Source organism: Vulpes vulpes, chromosome 4 (assembly GCF_048418805.1).
Source record: "Vulpes vulpes isolate BD-2025 chromosome 4, VulVul3, whole genome shotgun sequence".
Taxonomy (NCBI): domain Eukaryota; kingdom Metazoa; phylum Chordata; class Mammalia; order Carnivora; family Canidae; genus Vulpes; species Vulpes vulpes.
Window position 1 is genome coordinate 13,890,902 of NC_132783.1, and position 17,528 is coordinate 13,908,429.

At 36.5% G+C, this 17,528-nt stretch overlaps 1 non-coding gene across 1 annotated transcript; it reads left to right on the forward strand.

Moving 5' to 3' along the window:
• Window positions 1-1,827: 1,827 nt before the first annotated feature.
• On the forward strand, window positions 1,828-1,934 carry LOC112933652 (U6 spliceosomal RNA). The gene has a single exon (XR_003237714.1). It is a non-coding gene; the product is annotated as a U6 spliceosomal RNA (small nuclear RNA).
• The last annotated feature ends 15,594 nt before the right edge of the window (window positions 1,935-17,528 follow it).

Here is a 17,528-nt window from a genome sequence, read left to right on the forward strand (position 1 = left end):
AATAGGGACTCTGATGAACATGAGAGTTGTTTGCTATCCTTCTGGTTTTGTTTCCTAGAGAAATGAGAGTGCGTCTTTTTTGGGATAAACTTTTGTGAATTTTATTTTTATTTATTTATTTTTTGAAGACTTATTTATTTATTCATGAGAGACACAGAGAGAAAGAGGCAGAAACATAGTAGAGGGAGAAGCAGGCTCCTCCATAGGTAGCCCAATACGGGACTTGATCCCAGGACCCTGCCAAAGGCAGGTACTCAACTGCTGAGCCACCCAGGTGTCCCAAATTTTGTGAATTTTAAAGTTGGCAACTATTTCCAAATTATAAAAGTATCTTTACAGGTCTTTTGGGGGGACTTAACTCAGGAAATTAGCTATTTGCAACCTCTGATCTCACCTAGTCTTCAGATATCGGGCAGATACGCTGGCAATGTATTTTTGATAGATCCAGCTTTTTTGTAGTTTTATTTTGAAATTATAATTTAACTTAGGAGTTATTATCCAATTTAATGGAGAAAAGGCAATCATCGTCTTATGTTATTTAATTCAGACTGTCAAAGCAAGGAAGACCACATTTAGAACCTCTTAGAAACCTATGTAAAGACTGACTGTGCATTCTAAGTCTATGTAATGTACATCTGAAAGAACAGATTAAATCATTGCTACCTATCTCTTTGGAGTATGGTTTAAGAAAGAGTTGATTTAAATCTCTCCTACCAATGTAAGTTATTATTATACTATATAATATGTATAAAACTAGGTGTTAAAACAGTTACTGATGACCAGCTGCCTAAATCTAAGGGGTTAAATTAGAGTAGGTTCTTCATTTTGCTTCTCTAATTTTAACTTTTATGTGAGGGTGCCGCAGCTCAAGAGATTCTTCTCTCTTGCGGTGAATTAGGGCATATTCCAAAAAATGTTTACATTTTTATAATATTTTCCATAAATGGAAGAGTTTTAGATCAAGGATATGGGGTGGCAAGTTTCAAAATCAAAATTGTTGCAGTCACTGGAGGAATGCTTCAGTGTCTCTTAAAGGATGAATCCACATTCTTTTGCCACTTCCTTCTTTTGCAAGTGCTGTTCAATAGAAAAATAATGCAAGTCACATATATATTTTAAATTTCTAGCACTCATATTATAAATACTAAAAATGAGTGAAATTAATTTTAATGTTTATTTAACAGTATATAAAAATATCACTTCAACATGAATAAACATAAAATTATTAATGTTAATTTTTGCATTATTTTTCCATACTAAGTATTTGAAATGTGTTATTTTATACTTAAAGCATATGTCAATTTAGATTAGCCTCATTTCATGTGATGTGGCTAGTGACTAGTGTATCGATCAGACAACATTTAGTTCTTTATCTTGTCAGTCACATTTACCCTAGAAATTATAAAAATTTATTATTTTGCACCACGAGCATTACCACTTGGTGGTTTATGTCAAATAGTAGTACTATGTGCCATTCAATGGAAATATATGTTACATAAATATTGTGAAGTCCTTAAATTAACAAATATTTTATTTTTTGAGGCTATAATTAAGTGGCTGAGTAGGGGATGATGATGCTCCAAATCTTGCCAAGAGTGGAAAAATGATAGTCTTAGAAGAAGATCTAACAGTATTTTCATAGGTTCTGTTGTGAGTAGGCATTCCTGATTTAATTTTTCCATAAGATCTTAGGTTCCTATTCTACAAATTCTACAACCAGTGTGGTTTGAGAAGGAGTACTTTAGTTAAGGGATTTAACTGGTATGTAGTAGCTGCTCAATGAAATATTATTGAAAGGAATCAAATGGATTTAAAAGTAATCATCCTGTGCTCGCTTCAGCAGCACATATAGTAAAATTGGAACGATACAGAGAAGATTAGCATGGCCCTTGTGCAAGGATGACACGCAAATTTGTGAAGTGTTCCATATTTTTACCAGCTCTGCAAGAAATTTTAAGGGGGGGGGGACTCTTTTTTTTATAAATTTATTTTTTATTGGTGTTCAACTTGCCAACATATAGAATAACACCCAGTGCTCATCCTGTCAAGTGCCCATCTCAGTGCCCGTCACCCAGCCACCCCTATCCCCCGCCCACCTCCCCTTCCACCACCCCTAGTTCGTTTCCCAGAGTTAGGAGTCTTTCATGTTCTGTCTCTATTTCTGATATTTCCCACTCATTTTTTCTCCTTTCCCCTTTATTCTAAGGGGGGGGACTCTTAAAATTCCTCTTTAAGAGGAAGTCTAATGGAACAATCCACAAAAACAGGGACTGAATAGGTATCATGATGACACTAAACTCATACCTTTCAATAGTAACTCTGAACGTGAATGGGCTTAATGACCCCATCAAAAGGTGCAGGGTTTCAGACTGGATAAAAAAGCAGGACCCATCTATTTGCTGTCTACAAGAGACTCATTTTAGACCTAAGGACACCTACAGCCTGAAAATAAAAGGTTGGAGAACCATGTACCATTCAAATGGTCCTCAAAAGAAAGCAGGGGTAGCCATCCTTATATCAGATAAACTAAAGTTTATCCCGAAGACTGTAGTGAGAGATGAAGAGGGACACTATATCATGCTTAAAGGATCTATCCAAGAAGAGGACTTAACAATCATCAATATATATGCCCCGAATGTGGGAGCTGCCAAATATATCAATTAATAACCAAAGTTAAGACATACTTAGATAATAATACACTTATACTTGGTGACTTCAATGTAGCGCTTTCTATACTTGGTAGGTTTTCTAAGCACAACATCCCCAAAGAATCAAGAGCTTGAAATGATACACTGGACCAGATGGATTTCACAGATATCTACAGAACTTTACATCCATACACTACTGAATACACATTCTTCTCAAGTGCACATGGAACTTTCTCCAGAATAGACCACCTACTGGGTCACAAATCAGCTCTTAACCAGTACTAAAAGATTGGGATCATCCCCTGCATATTCTCAGACCATAATGCTTTGAAATTAGAACTAAATCACAAGAAGAAGTTCGGAAGGATTTCAAACATGTGGAGGTTAAGGACCATCCTGCTAAAAGATGAAAGGGTCAACCAGGAAATTAAGGAAGAATTAAAAAGATTCATGGAAACTAATGAGAATGAGGATACAACCATTCAAAATCTTTGGGATACAGCAAAAGCAGTCCTTAGGGGGAAATACATCGCAATACAAGCATCCATCCAAAAACTGGAAAGAAGTCAAATACAAAAGCTAACCTTACACTTAGAGGAGCTGGAGGAAAAACAGCAAATAGATCCTACACCCAGCAGAAGAAGAGAGTTAATAAAGATTCGAGCAGAACTCGATGAAATAGTGACCAGAAGAACTGAACTGTGGAACAGATCCACAAAACCAGGAGTTGGTTCTTTGAAAGAATTAATAAGATAGATAAACCATTAGCCAGCCTTATTAAAAAGAAGAGAGAGAAGACTCAATTAAATCATGAATGAGAAATGAGAGATCACTACCAACACCAAGGAAATACAAATGATATTAAAAACATATTATGAACAGCTATACGCCAATAAATTAGGCAAACTAGAAGAAATGGACGCATTCCTGGAAAACCACAAACTACCAAAACTGGAACAGGAAGAAATAGAAAACCTGAACAGGCCAATAACCAGGGACGAAATTGAAGCAGTCATCAAAAACCTCCCAAGACACAAAAGTCCAGGGCCAGATGGCTTCCCTGGGGAATTCTATCAAACATTTAAAGAAGAAACCATACCTATTTACTAAAGCTGTTTGGAAAGATAGAAAGAGATGGAATGCTTCCAAACTCGTTCTATGAGGCCAGCATCACCTTAATTCCAAAACCAGACAAAGACCCCACCAAAAAGGAGAATTATAGACCAATATCCCTGATGAACATGGATGCAAAAATTCTCAACAAGATACTAGCCAATAGGATTCAACAATACATTAAGAAGATTATTCACCATGACCAAGTAGGATTTATCCCCGGGATGCAAGGCTGATTCAACACTCGTAAAACAATCAATGTGATTCATCATATCAGCAAGAGAAAAAACAAGAACCATATGATCCTCTCAATAGATGCAGAGAAAGCATTTGACAAAATACAGCATCCATTCCTGATCAAAACTCTTCAGAGTGTAGGGATAGAGGGAACATTCCTCAACATCTTAAAAGCCATCTATGAAAAGCCCACAGCAAATATCATTCTCAATGGGGAAGCACTGGGAGCCTTTCCCCTAAGATCAGGAACAAGACAGGGATGTCCACTCTCACCACTGCTATTCAGCATAGTACTGGAAGTCCTCGCCTCAGCAATCAGGCAACATTAAGAAATAAAAGGCATTCAAATTGGCAAAGAAGAAGTCAAACTCTCCCTCTTCACCGATGACATGATACTGTACATAGAAAACCCAAAAGACTCCACCCCAAGATTGCTAGAACTTCTACAGCAATTTGGCAGGCTGGCAGGATACAAAATCAATGCCCAGAAGTAACAATGAGACTGAAGAAAGAGAAATTAAGGAGTCAGTCCCATTTACAATTGCACCCAAAAGCATAAGATACCTAGGAATAAAGCTAACCAAAGATATAAAGGATCCATACCCTAAAAACTATAGAACACTTCTGAAAGAAATTGAGAAAGACACAAAGAGATGGAAAAATATTCCATGCTCATGGGTTGGCAGAATTAATATTGTGAAAATGTCAATGTTACCCAGGGCAATTTACACGTTTAATGTAATCCCTATCAAAATACCATGGACTTTCTTCAGAGAGTTGGAACAAATTACTTTAAGATTTGTGTGGAATCAGAAAAGACCCCAAATAGCCAGGGGAATATTAAAAAAGAAAACCATAGCTGGGGGCATCACAATGCCAGATTTCAGGTTGTACTACAAAGCTGTGGTCATCAAGACAGTGTGGTACTGGCACAAAAACAGACACATAGATCAATGGAACAGAATAGAGAATCCATAAGTGGACCCTCAACTTTATGGTCAACTAATATTCGACAAAGCAGGAAAGACTATCCACTGGATAAAGGATAGTCTCTTCAATAAATGGTGCTGGGAAAATTGGGCATCCCTCTTGCACTATACACAAAGATAAACAAAATGGATGAAAGATCTAAATGTGAGACAACATTCCATCAAAATCCTAGAGGAGAACACAGGCAACACCCTATTTGAACTTGGCCACAGTAACTTCTTGCAAGATACATCCATGAAGGCAAGAGAAACAAAAGCAAAAATGAACTATTGGGACTTCATCAAGATAAGCTTTTGTAAAGCAAAAGAAACAGTCAACAAAACTAAAAGACAACCTACAGAATGGGAGAAGATATTTGCAAATGACGTATCCAATAAAGGGCTAGTTTCCAAGATCTATAAAGAACTTATTAAACTCAACAGCAAAGAAACAAACAATCCAATCATGAAATGGGCAAAAGACATGACCTGAAATTTCAGAGAGGAAGACGTAGATCTGGCCAACATGCACATGAGAAAATGCTCCACATCACTTGCCATCAGGGAAATACAAATCAAAACCACAATGAGGTACCACCTCACAGCAGTGAGAATTGGGAAAATTAACAAGGCAGGAAAACACAAATGTTGGAGAGGATGCGGAGAAAGGGGAATCCTCCTGCACTGTTGGTGGGAATGTGAACTGGTGTAGCCACTCTGGAAAACTATGTGGAGGTTCCTCAAAGAGTTAAAAATAGATCTGCCCTATGACCCAGCTATTGCACTGCTGGGGATTTACCCCAAAGATACAGATGCAATGAAATGGCGGGACACCTGCACCCCAATGTTATAGCAGTAATGTCCACAATAGCCAAACTGTGGAAGAATCCTCGGTGTCCATCGAAAGAAGAATGGGTAAAGAAGATGTGGTTTATGTATACAATAGAGTATTACTCAGTCATTAGAAATGACAAATACCCACCATTTGCTTCGATGTGGATGGAACGGGAGGGTATTGTGCTGAGTGAAGTAAGTCAATCGGAGAAGGACAAACGTTATATGGTCTCATTCATTTGGGGAATATAAAAAATAGTGACAGGGAATAAAGAGGAAAGGAGAAAAATGAGTGGAAAATCACAGAAAGGGAGACAGACCATGAGAGACTCCTAACTCTGGGAAACGAACTAGGGGTGGGGGAAGGGGAGGTGGGCGGGGGGTGGGGCAACTGCGTGACGGGCACTGAGAGGGGCACTTGATGGGATGAGCACTGGGTGTTATTCTGTATGTTGGCAAATTGAACACCAATAAAAAATAAATTTACAAAAAAAATCATCCTGGGTTTTAGTTCTATGTCCTTGTTGCCTGTGAAGCCATGATGATTAAACGAATTCTGTTTTCTAATGATCCTATCTCTTTACTGATTAAGTTACAGTGGGTATAAAACAAATAGAAGATGAATTATATTGCATAAAGATTTACCACTATTAGTGTTGGAAGGAATGTTTTAAATCTCTAGGATAAATGAAGTAGTTTTGATGACCTCAGGTTGTCACCTTCTAGCTCATGGATTCTTGGTGTACATTTTGCATTTCAATATCACCTACATTTCATTTTGTTATTATTTTTCTGGAGCTTTTTGGAAGCAGAGGAAAACTTTATTCTTTAGTCTTAATGTTTAGATTTTAAATTGATGGTTGTTGAATGAGTGAACAAGTAATCATTTTTCTCTTTATCTTGATCTAAACCTTTTCCTTCAGTGTTGGATGACAGTAGAGGTTGCATATGAGTCTGAGTCATGCTAATCTTATAATGTCAGTTCATTAATATTGACTTTTAGCAATACATTAAGTTTCTAGATCCATGCTTTTCAGGTTCACATAAACATCTTTTCTTTTTTCTTCCTCAATTGAACTTTTGCTCTCTTTATACACCATTATAGATTCCTCTCAGATATCTTTTATTTTACTTAATTAAAACATCATGATGAAGCATAATGGTCTGATACATGTGTGTATAAACTCCAGCCTGGTCCACGGATAAGATTTCAGTTTTATTTCACTTACTTTGAATTCCTCATGTTTAAAATTAAAATTAAAAACCAATATATCTCATATATAACATAGAAGAAAATAATCTAATTTAATAGTCTCAAAACATCCACATGAAATTCAGAGTGGATAAAGCCTATTAACTTCTAAAGATCTGACAGGCTTAATTTTTTTTTCTCTCTCTCTTCCAGACTGTCACTCAATGTGATTTGGGTAAAGAAAACAAGTGACACACAGAGTCTACTTTAAATGCAGAACTCAAGGATTTTTATTTTCTTACTTGCATGGCAAGTATAGTATGCACCGGCAGATGTCTAGTATTTTGTTGCTGTTTCACTTGCAGAGGGACTTGACCACCACCTTTGAGATAATTTTAAAGAAGATTTCGGACTTGATGATCACAAAACCTGACATTTAGGAAACAGTATTATAGTCCAACAGAGTGGAGAAAGCAGAGATAAACCTAAGCAAGAAATAGAATGTTGTGGTCTAAGTGTTTTGTAGTGTGACCAATTCTGAATTATGCATAGTACTGAGAGCTGTAGATACATAGATAATTATCTATTTATATCCAAAAGACTTGGTTTAATGAACAGTTTCCATATCCTCTTATATGAGAACTACTAACAAGGAGCAGAATAGACCGGTTTGTGTTTTCAGCAGATTTTATTTCTTCTGCCCAGGTTTGGGTGGGGTTGCTAATGAGCAATGTGTCCAAAAAGATCAGGAACCTAAGGGAAAATCCATGAGAAATCAGTGGCTAGTAGAGTCCACAATTGGATAATCAGCCTCAGAATAATGTAGAATTAACTGTGTGTCCCTTTTGGAAGAGAGAAACAAATTCCTTGTGATTGTTGATTGTTAAAAAATGTCTGCCCTCTCCTTAGAATCTTTTTATTATAGAAACATGTATTCTATCTATCCCAATGGGTTGGAAACTAGAAATAGATCTTATGTAGTATTATGGTTAATTTGAATAGTAACTTACTTTTTGGAGTTTGCTGCACTTGGGTCTTCACCTTCCTGTGTTAACAGCCCACATCATGGCTGGTTTGGTATGGTTTTGATACTCCACAATCACCACAATGAGAATAAGTGATCCAATTTACTGTGAAGGGATTTCTTATTGGGAAACAACTGGCGCCTGAAAGCCTTTCCTATGCATGTATAAAGGCAGTTAAACACTGTTTTTTTTTTTTTGCCTCAAAACAGGGTGAAATTCCAAAATACCACAGAGAGAGAAAGCCATGTTTTGCATTTAAGGATAAGGGCAGTACTGCATAATCTATGTATATTCAAATAAACATTTTTCCCATTCGAACAATTGCTCTATAATTAAATGTAAATGCCCCATTCCCGCATAATATATCCATGCCTGAACACACCAGTAATATCCCCATGGAACCATCTGACATACCCTCCTTTTTTCTGTGTCTTAAACTGGATGAGGAACTATAAAAACATTCCTGAAGCAGTCATGCAATTATCTCAGGTCTTTGGCCTACAGCCTGATAGAAGCTAGACCATGTCTAAATGAACTCAGACTTCAAGCAAGTAAGAGACAGAGACAGTTATGACATGGAAGGCTAAAATCTAAATATTGAAACTACTCAAAGTCATTCAATGTAAAATCAATACACTGGAGACCTGAGTGGAAGGATTACCAAAAGCTTGAAGAAAGGGCTAATTTTTTTAGGTTTGTAAGGAAAAACACATTCACACACATAAAAACAAAACAAAACATATATTACCATTAAAAGCTGACTGTCTTGCTAAAAAATGAACCATGAGAAAGATACTCTGGTTATGGAAGACATTTTATATTTGTGAAATTTTAATAGAATGCAAACTATCATCAATAAAAATGCTTGATTAATCCATATGGTTTTATTTCATTGACTGTTCTTTGAAAATATAATAACTTCATGTATAATTGGGATAGTGGAGAATATGTTTACAAATGACCAAATTTAATATGGAAGTAATATATTTTTTTCAAAGTCTTCCCCCCATGATCATATATATAACAAACCTTTGAAAAATGGCATGTTTTACATTAATGATGATTCTTGACAGAGTAAAGCAAAAATAAACAGTATTCGAATGGACACACTTCTGTGTCTACTCTGATCTATTGCATTGTAGATAGTTCAGAAATTTATGTTAAGTGGATGGGCTATATAGGATGGAAAGAGGTAAAATAGAGATGGAAAGTGTAGAATGCTTTTTTGAGAAATTTATGAAGTTTTTTTTGGGATTAAATACCTAGAGTTTGTTTTTAGTTGGGGGAAAAGTGCTTTTTTCTTGGGGAGGGAGGTGGTTGGCATTAAGAATTGAGGATAGTGGAAATGTAGAAAACTATGTAGAAGGGGGCTAATATGGAGATATAATAGGGAATGAGATTCAAGGCAAAGGAGGGAGAGAAAAGCAAAGATGAACAAATGATGCTGTAAAAATAAAGTTTGGGAGATGGAAAATTTGAATATGAAAAACTTGATGAGGTAGGGAACATCATTTAAGAAAATAAATGGTATAAGTGGGGTAAGAGCATTAGGATGGTAGGGAAAGTTTAGGACACGTACTACAAAAATGGGAAAGTAGCAGAAAAAAAAGTCATATTGCCAACGAAAGGCCTCTCTAAAACTTGGCTTAGAAGTAGAGAATTGGATTGATCTGTGACAGAGGCCCTGAGTAGTTGTGGCAGGAGGACAAAGATATGAAAAAGGTAAGGATGCTAATAAGAAAGAGTATAAGATTTGGAGAGAGCTAAATTGGGAGGATGAAATAAAGGATTCAAGGGACTGAGATCTCCGTAAATTTCAAGTGAGTTGCATAGGAGTGAAACAATAGTAAGATGGAATATTTTCTTCTGAGTAAAATACTTATGTTTAAGGTTTTCAGGGAGGAACTGGGTGATGACAAGGGCCAGTGTACAGCCAAGACAGTGGGTTGCTTCCATCCACATTCTCTTATATACATATGGAAAAGATCAAGAGGGAGGAGCTTTACATCATCTGCTTCCTTAAAGGCATCGTGGTACAACACACTGGAAAAACACTAGAGAGACTCATATGGGTCCTGGCCCTGCTGCTACACAATTCTCAGTCTCCTCTTTGATACAGTGGGTGTGAAAATATGTTACACTCCTGTTTCAGGTGTGCTAGGAAGAATTATATTTGTGCAAATTCTCTGAAAGTTGTAAAGCACTATATACACTTTGAGCATTGTTAAAGAACTACTTTTTAAATGTAACAGTGACTTTACTGTGAGCTATGGCATCTAGGAAATCTTTTAACAAATAAAATATGGGTGTTAATTATTAGAATTTAGTTATTATCAGAATCTGAAACTCTGCCTTGAAAGTCCTTTGCCTGAGCCCTAATTCCCAACCCCTGTGACCCCCAAATGATGGTTAAAGGCTTGTGAGAAACTAAAGGGATCACCTGGAATCAAAACCCTACCACCCTTTCCCTTGATCACCCAGAGTATTGCCTCTGCTTGGAAATTCTTTTGTTTTGTTTTGTAGATTTATTCATAAGAGACACAAAGAGAGAGGCAGAGACGTAGGCAGAGGGAGAAGCAGGTTCCCTCCTAGGAGCCTGATGTGAGACTCAGGCCCAGGACTCTGGGATCACAACCTGAGCTGAAGGCAGATGTTCAACCACTGAGCCACCCAGGCATCCCAGAATTTTTATTTTCATAGCCCAATTGTTGCACTAGACCCCAGTGTCTAAAGATACTGGCTTGGATTGAGACTGATTTGCTATGATACATCATTGGTCATTTTGTTTGGACTTTTTTTGGTTATTTTCCTTGAGGACAACCACACAGCTTAGTGTGTTCAAAACTCTGGTCCGAGGCAGCCCCGTTGGCTCAGTGGTTTAGTGCCACCTTCAGCCCGGGCTGTGATCCTGGAGATCGGGGATCGAGTCCCTTCATGGAGTCTGCTTCTCTCTCTGCCTGTGTCTCTGCCTCTCTCTCTCTCTCTCTCTCTCTCTCTCTCTCTCATGAATAGATAAAATAAAATCTTAAAAAACAAACAAAACCCAAAAATAAAACCTCTGGTCCCAACTCTCTCCAGATTTCCTCTTCTTTCTAGCTAATCTGATGTTGAGGTTTCAGCAAGCCTTGTTGTGATCCTAAATGGCTATGGAGTGAGAAAATGATTGAAATGGTTTAAAAAAAGGAGGAAAACAACATGGATCAATTTACTTTAGAGGGAAGTAATAATTGAGATCACAATGTTTTGCATCTTCAAAGTGTACACTTCTAAACTCTTAGATATAATTAGTTTTATCTGATATGTAGGTTGATACAGGTATTGCTAGATACATAGTACTAATTTTATGGTGGATGGAATACTGCAACTTTAATTGTTTTAAGGTTTATCTTTTAAAGTGGTGAAAAAATACCTTGCTATGAGAATAGATTTGAGATGAAATAAAAAATAATTTTAACCTTTTATAGATGCCAATGAAAATAGGAACAATGAAATTGCTTTCTGTGACCTATTCTGTCTTACAGGTAATTTGACATTCATTTGCAAATGTTACTCCAGAATAAAACAATTATATTTAGTGGAACACATATGGAAGTTGAGGCCTTGATGCTCCAGTCCCCTTTTCAAGCCCCCCTTCTTTCCCTCTGTAACTTACATACACAGAAACCATCAATAGATTCCAGCTGGCTATCTGTACTGAAATAGTTCAAGAAAAAAAAAAGAAAATACCATTTCAAAAATCTTTCTAATGATCTGTTTGATAAGGCAATGGAATTGTAAGTCTCTCTCTCTCTCTCTCTCTCTCTCTCTCTCTCACACACACACACACACACACACACACAAACTCACCAAAAAAGCAAAACTAAAAACAAAAAACCAGCCTAGCCAATTGTTATGCTGATGAAGAGAAGTCAGGGTATCTCTTGGACCTGCATTTAACAGCAACAATACCACAATTATTAATAGCAAGACCTGTGGAGCTAAACTTTACCTCACTGTCAGCAAAGAATGTGCATGCTGCAATGTATTAGGCTTTTCTTTGACAAGTTTAAGACACCATAATGAAGCAGTTGCATGGGACAGACAGATAAAGTAATCCATCAGATAAATCACTTCTTTATCCTATTCATGCTTATATTAGAAAGCTAAGTCCGTGAGGGGAATGGGGTAGGTAGAGATTTCTTTGTTATACTGTTTTAAATAATGTTCTCTTTTTTTATGGTCCAAGTCTTTGTATACATTATATAAAGTATGATAAGGCCCAGGAAAAAGATTTGTAAACTATAAAGCATTTGGCAAATATAATTTAGGAGAAAAAAAGCAATAATTAAAGCAGATTCCGGGGGCTGAATACTCAATTCTGCATTGTGTCCCCGTAGAGCTCATAGTTTGAAGACCTCCAGTGTGACTGTGTTTAGAGTCACCTGTGCAGAGGTGATAAAAGTTTAATGAGGTCATAAGGGTAGACTCTAATCCAACAGGGCTAGTGCCTTTATAAGAAGAGAAAGAAACACTAGAGCTCTCTCTTTCTGTGCACACCAAAGACAGACTATACAAGAACAAAGAGAGAAGGCAGTCATCTGCAAGCCTAGATGAGAACTCTCACTATAAACTGGAACCTTTATTTTAGACTTGTAGCCTCCAGAACTATGAAAAAATAACTTCTATTGTTTAAGCCAGTTGGTATATATTTATAGCATCCTGAGCTGACAAAGAATTTGGTACTGGGAAGTGGGGTGCTGCTGTTAGCAAATACCTAAATATGTGGGAGTGGCTTTGGCGATAGGTAGAGGCTAGAGGAGTTTTGAGGTGCATAATAGAGAAAACCTAGATTGCTGTGAACAGAATTTTGGTAGAAATATAGCCATTAAAGGCTATTCTAGTGAGGTCTCAGAAATAAACAGATTATTGATATCTGGGGGAAAGACGATCCTTGTTATAAAGTGGTAAACAACTTGGTTGAACTGTGTTCTAGTATTTCAAGGAAAATAGAATTTTTGAGCCATGAAATTGGATATTTAGCTGAAAATTTCAAAGCAAAATGTTGAAGATATGGTCTAGTTTCTCCTGAATGCATATAGGAAAATGAGAGAGGAGGGAGGTGAATTGGAAAATTAATTATTACATAGAAAGGAACTAAATCAAAGTTTTGGAAGATTTTTAGCTTGTACGTATTGTGAAAAATTTGGAAAGAGTTTGGAAGAGAACACCAAGGGTTCAGCTAGAATATCATTTGATAAAGAGATTATGAGATTATACAAGCAGAAACCCTGCCAGTTTGAACTGAAAGGGGACAGAGAGGGGACAAAATGAAGGATGGGGACATGACAAGATGATAAAGCTATCCTGCTGCTGTATCAATGCAGAAGGTGATTCAGAGATCATCAGGGCTGCAACTCTTACTACATGCTCATCCCTCTGTTTCCTTTTCCTTTTTGGCTTGGCAGGATGTTCCACCCAGTGCCTTGTAGAGAGCTAATGGGAGTGGAGCTTCCCTATGGGGCCCTGAGTTTGATGCTCTTACTCCCATGGACCCAGAGGGTAGGGTTTTGAACCAAAAAGGATTATTCTCAAGCCTCATAATCTAATGATATTTGCCTTACTGGGTTTTGGATTTGCTTGAGACCCATAACCCCTTCCTTCTTTCCAGTTTTCCCTTTTGGATTGGGAATATCCTTTGCTTATTGCACCATTGTATTTTGGAAGTGAATAACTGATCTGGTTTCACAGGCTCATGTCTGGAGTGGAATTTTTTACCTTGAGATGAATCATACCTTGAGACTGACCTATGTGTAATTTAGACCATATTTAGATGAGACTTTGGACTTTAGAATTGATGTTGGAATGAGTTAAGACTTTTGGGCTTTTGGGATTGAATGAATGTATGTCATATGTGAGAAAGACTTGAATTTTCAGGGGCCAGGGTAGAATGCTACTATTGAATTGTGTCTGTCTCTCCCTCAGATTAATACGTTGAAGCACTAACCTCCAATGTGACTATATTTGGAGATAGGGCATATAAGGAGGTGATAAAGTTTGAATGAGGTCATAAGTGGAGTTCACTGAGGAGAAGCTTTGTGAGGAAGCAGCTATCTGTAAGCCATAAAGAGAGCTTTAACCAGAAAATCAATTGGCCAGACCGTTGATTTTGGACTTGTAGCCTCCAGAACTGTGAGAAAATAATTTTCTGTTGTTTAAGCCACTTAGTTTATGGTATTTTGTTATGGCAGCCGAAGCCGACTAATATGAGTTCTCTTAATATTTATTGAGCATCTGTAGTGTTCTAGGAACGGTCTTTGACAGTGGTCAGCAAACTAAAAAAGCTCATGGGCCAAATTTGGCTTGCTACCTGTTTTTGTAATTCAGGTTTTATTAGAATAAAGCCATGTTCATTCTTACAGTGATATAGTTGAGTAGTTAATTAAAACAGAGATTGTGTGGCTTATAAAGCCTAAAATATTTACTATTTGACTCTTCATGGAAAAAAATTACCTACCTCTGGTCTAGAATCTTGGAGTGTATCAGTCATACTCTACAAATATTCCAGATTCTAAAATGATTTTATTTCTTGGCAATTACTTGAGATAGTATGAAAGTGATTTTCTCTTTGAATTGAAAAGGCTGATTGGTTGAACCACCAGTCAGTCTCAGCCAGATGTGCTATTTCTTTTATTGTCCTAAGAGAAAAGATTGACTATCAATTCTTCAAAATTAGGAATGTCTTCCAGTAATAAAAACTGAGTATTTTGTCCTTGAGTTTTAAAAATATTGCCCCATATGGTTTAGTTTCTGACTTATAAAGCAGTGAACTAAGAGTGAGTCTGTGACATAAATGGTAATGTGCTGGCAAATGTTTAACAACAGGCTCCCTCCCAAAAAACACCCTGATTTGTGACATTTGCCTGTTTCCATAGTGTGAATATTCCCACTATGGCTGATTTCAAGCTACCAACATGTCACTGAACATGGATTTGGGAAGAGATGTGTAGTAGTTAACTATTCCACCATACTGATAAAACATATAGAGTAATTAGAAAGCTATGAGTTTTGAATTTTACTATCTTTTAATAACTATATGGCCCTTTAATTATAAGTATATAATTTAACTTTTAATATTAGTATGTCCAATAACAAGCTTGTACAGTTTTTGAAAATGTAATAATCTGCTTTGTGAGCTGGTGCAAGCAAGCTCTAATATACCACTGGACCCAAAATTTAAAATCTTTTTGCAGATCTTCCTTGTTGCACATATTTTGCATTCAAAGATAAATAATTATAAAAATAGTGATAAAAATATAGAGTCAAAGACAAGAATAATTCCTCTTTTAAAATAAACATGAAACTGTTAACCGTGGATTTCTCTGAGAGAATAAATTCACCTTAGAATTGTAAGCTTTTTGGGATGAGGAACATACGTAGAAATATTTTACTTACTCATATCCTCAGTTAATAAGGAAATTGAGAGAACAAGAGAGCTAGGGATTTGCTCCAGCTCACATTATAAGGAAGTGTGGAGTCTGGACAGAACATATCCAGTGCTCTTACACAGTATTAGGTTGCTTTTATGGATTTCATTGATCTTCAGCAGGGGGGCCTAATTCTCATACTATTAGGTCAGAACTTTCATTAGATGCAAAAAATTGCTACAGATTCAAATGCAGGGCAAAAAAAGATTAAGTTTTTTTTAAATGCCTGTAATCTATAGAAATTAATTTAATTTATACACTACTGGATTTTAAGATTTAGTATGCTGTTTTTCTATTTCCTCTAGCTTATGTATATTAAACACTGACATACTTACATATTCTATATAATGTGACTTATAGACATACTCTACAACATACTTTTTTAGAATCATTTCTTTTTTTTTTTTAAGATTTTATTTATTTATTCATGAGACACAGAGAGAGAGAGAGAGAGAGGCAGAGACACAGGCAGAAGGAGAAGCAGGCTCCATTCAGGGAGCCATACATGGGACTCGATCCCCAGTGTCCAGGATCACACCTCGGGCTGCAGGCGGCGCCAAACCACTGCGCCACCGGTGCTGCCCTAGAATCCATAACAGACAGACTGAAACAGACTTCATTCATTTAGTCATCAATAAGAATTTATTCAGTGCCTGTCTGTCTCTCTCTCTTCTTTCTTTTCTTCTTTCTTTCTCTCTTTCTTTCTTTCTTTCTTTCTTTCTTTCTTTCTTTCTTTCTTTCTTTCTTTCTTCTTTCTTTTCTTCTTTCCACATCTATCACCTTATATAGTTATCTTTTCTAGTGTGTGTGTGTGTGTGTGAGAGAGAGAGAGAGAGAACATTTAAGTTCTATTCTCTTAGCAATTTTGAATTATACAACATAATGTTATGAACTGTAGTCACTATGTTATATATAACATTCACAGACCTTGTTTATCTTATAACTGGAAGTTTATACTCTTTTACCAATCTCTCTCTATTACTTACACTCCCCAGCCCCTAGCAACCACTTTTCTACTCTATGAGTTGGCCTTTTTTTTTTTTTAAGATTCTGCATGTAAGTGATACCATTCAGTATTTGTCTTTCTTTGTCTGCTTATTTCACTAAGCATGTGTTCTGGTTTCATTCATGCCATTGCAAATGATAGAGTTTTCTTTTTTTAAAGGCAGGTACAGACACACACACACACACACACACACACACACACACATACACTCTTTTCTTTCTGTGTATTTTCTTTCTGTCAATTCATCTGTTGACAGATAATTGGGTTGTTTCCATACCTTGGCTAATGTGAAGAATGATGCTATAAACATTGGAGTATAGTTATCTCTTTGCGATAATCATTTTGTTCCTTTGGATATATACTCAGAAGTGGGATTGCTAGGTCATTGGGTAGTTCTATTTTTAATTTGTTGAAAAACTACCATATTGTTTTCCATATGGCCATATCAGTTTACATTCCGAACACCAACAGTATATAATGATCTCTTCTCTCCACATCCTCATCAAGATTTATTATTTTTTGTCTTTCTGATAATAGCCTTCCTAAAGATGTGAGGTGATATTACTTTGTGGTTTTTATTTGCATTTCCCTGATGATTAGTGATGTTGAGCATCTTTTCATGTACTTGTTGGCTATTTGTCTTTCTTGGTGAAATGTCTGTTTAGGTCCTTTGCCCATTGGGTTATTTGTTTTTATGGTATTGAGTTCCTTGTATATTGTAGATATTAATTAAGTTGTTGGATCTGTGGTTTGCAAATGTTTTCTCCCATTCTGTAGTTTGGCTTTTTCATTCCATTGATTGTTTCCTTTGCTGTGCAGATTTTTAGTTTGATGGAGTCTCACTTGCTTATTTTTGAGTTTTTTTTTTTTTTTGCCTTTGCTTTTGATGTCAAAAAGTCATCGCCAAGGCTGATGTCAAGGAGCCTTCCCTGAATGTTTTCTTTTAAGAGTTTTAGCAGTTTCTGGTTTTGTATTCGTCTCTAATTTGTATTGAGGTGATTTTTATGTATGGTGTGAAATAGAGGTTTAGTTTTCATCTTTT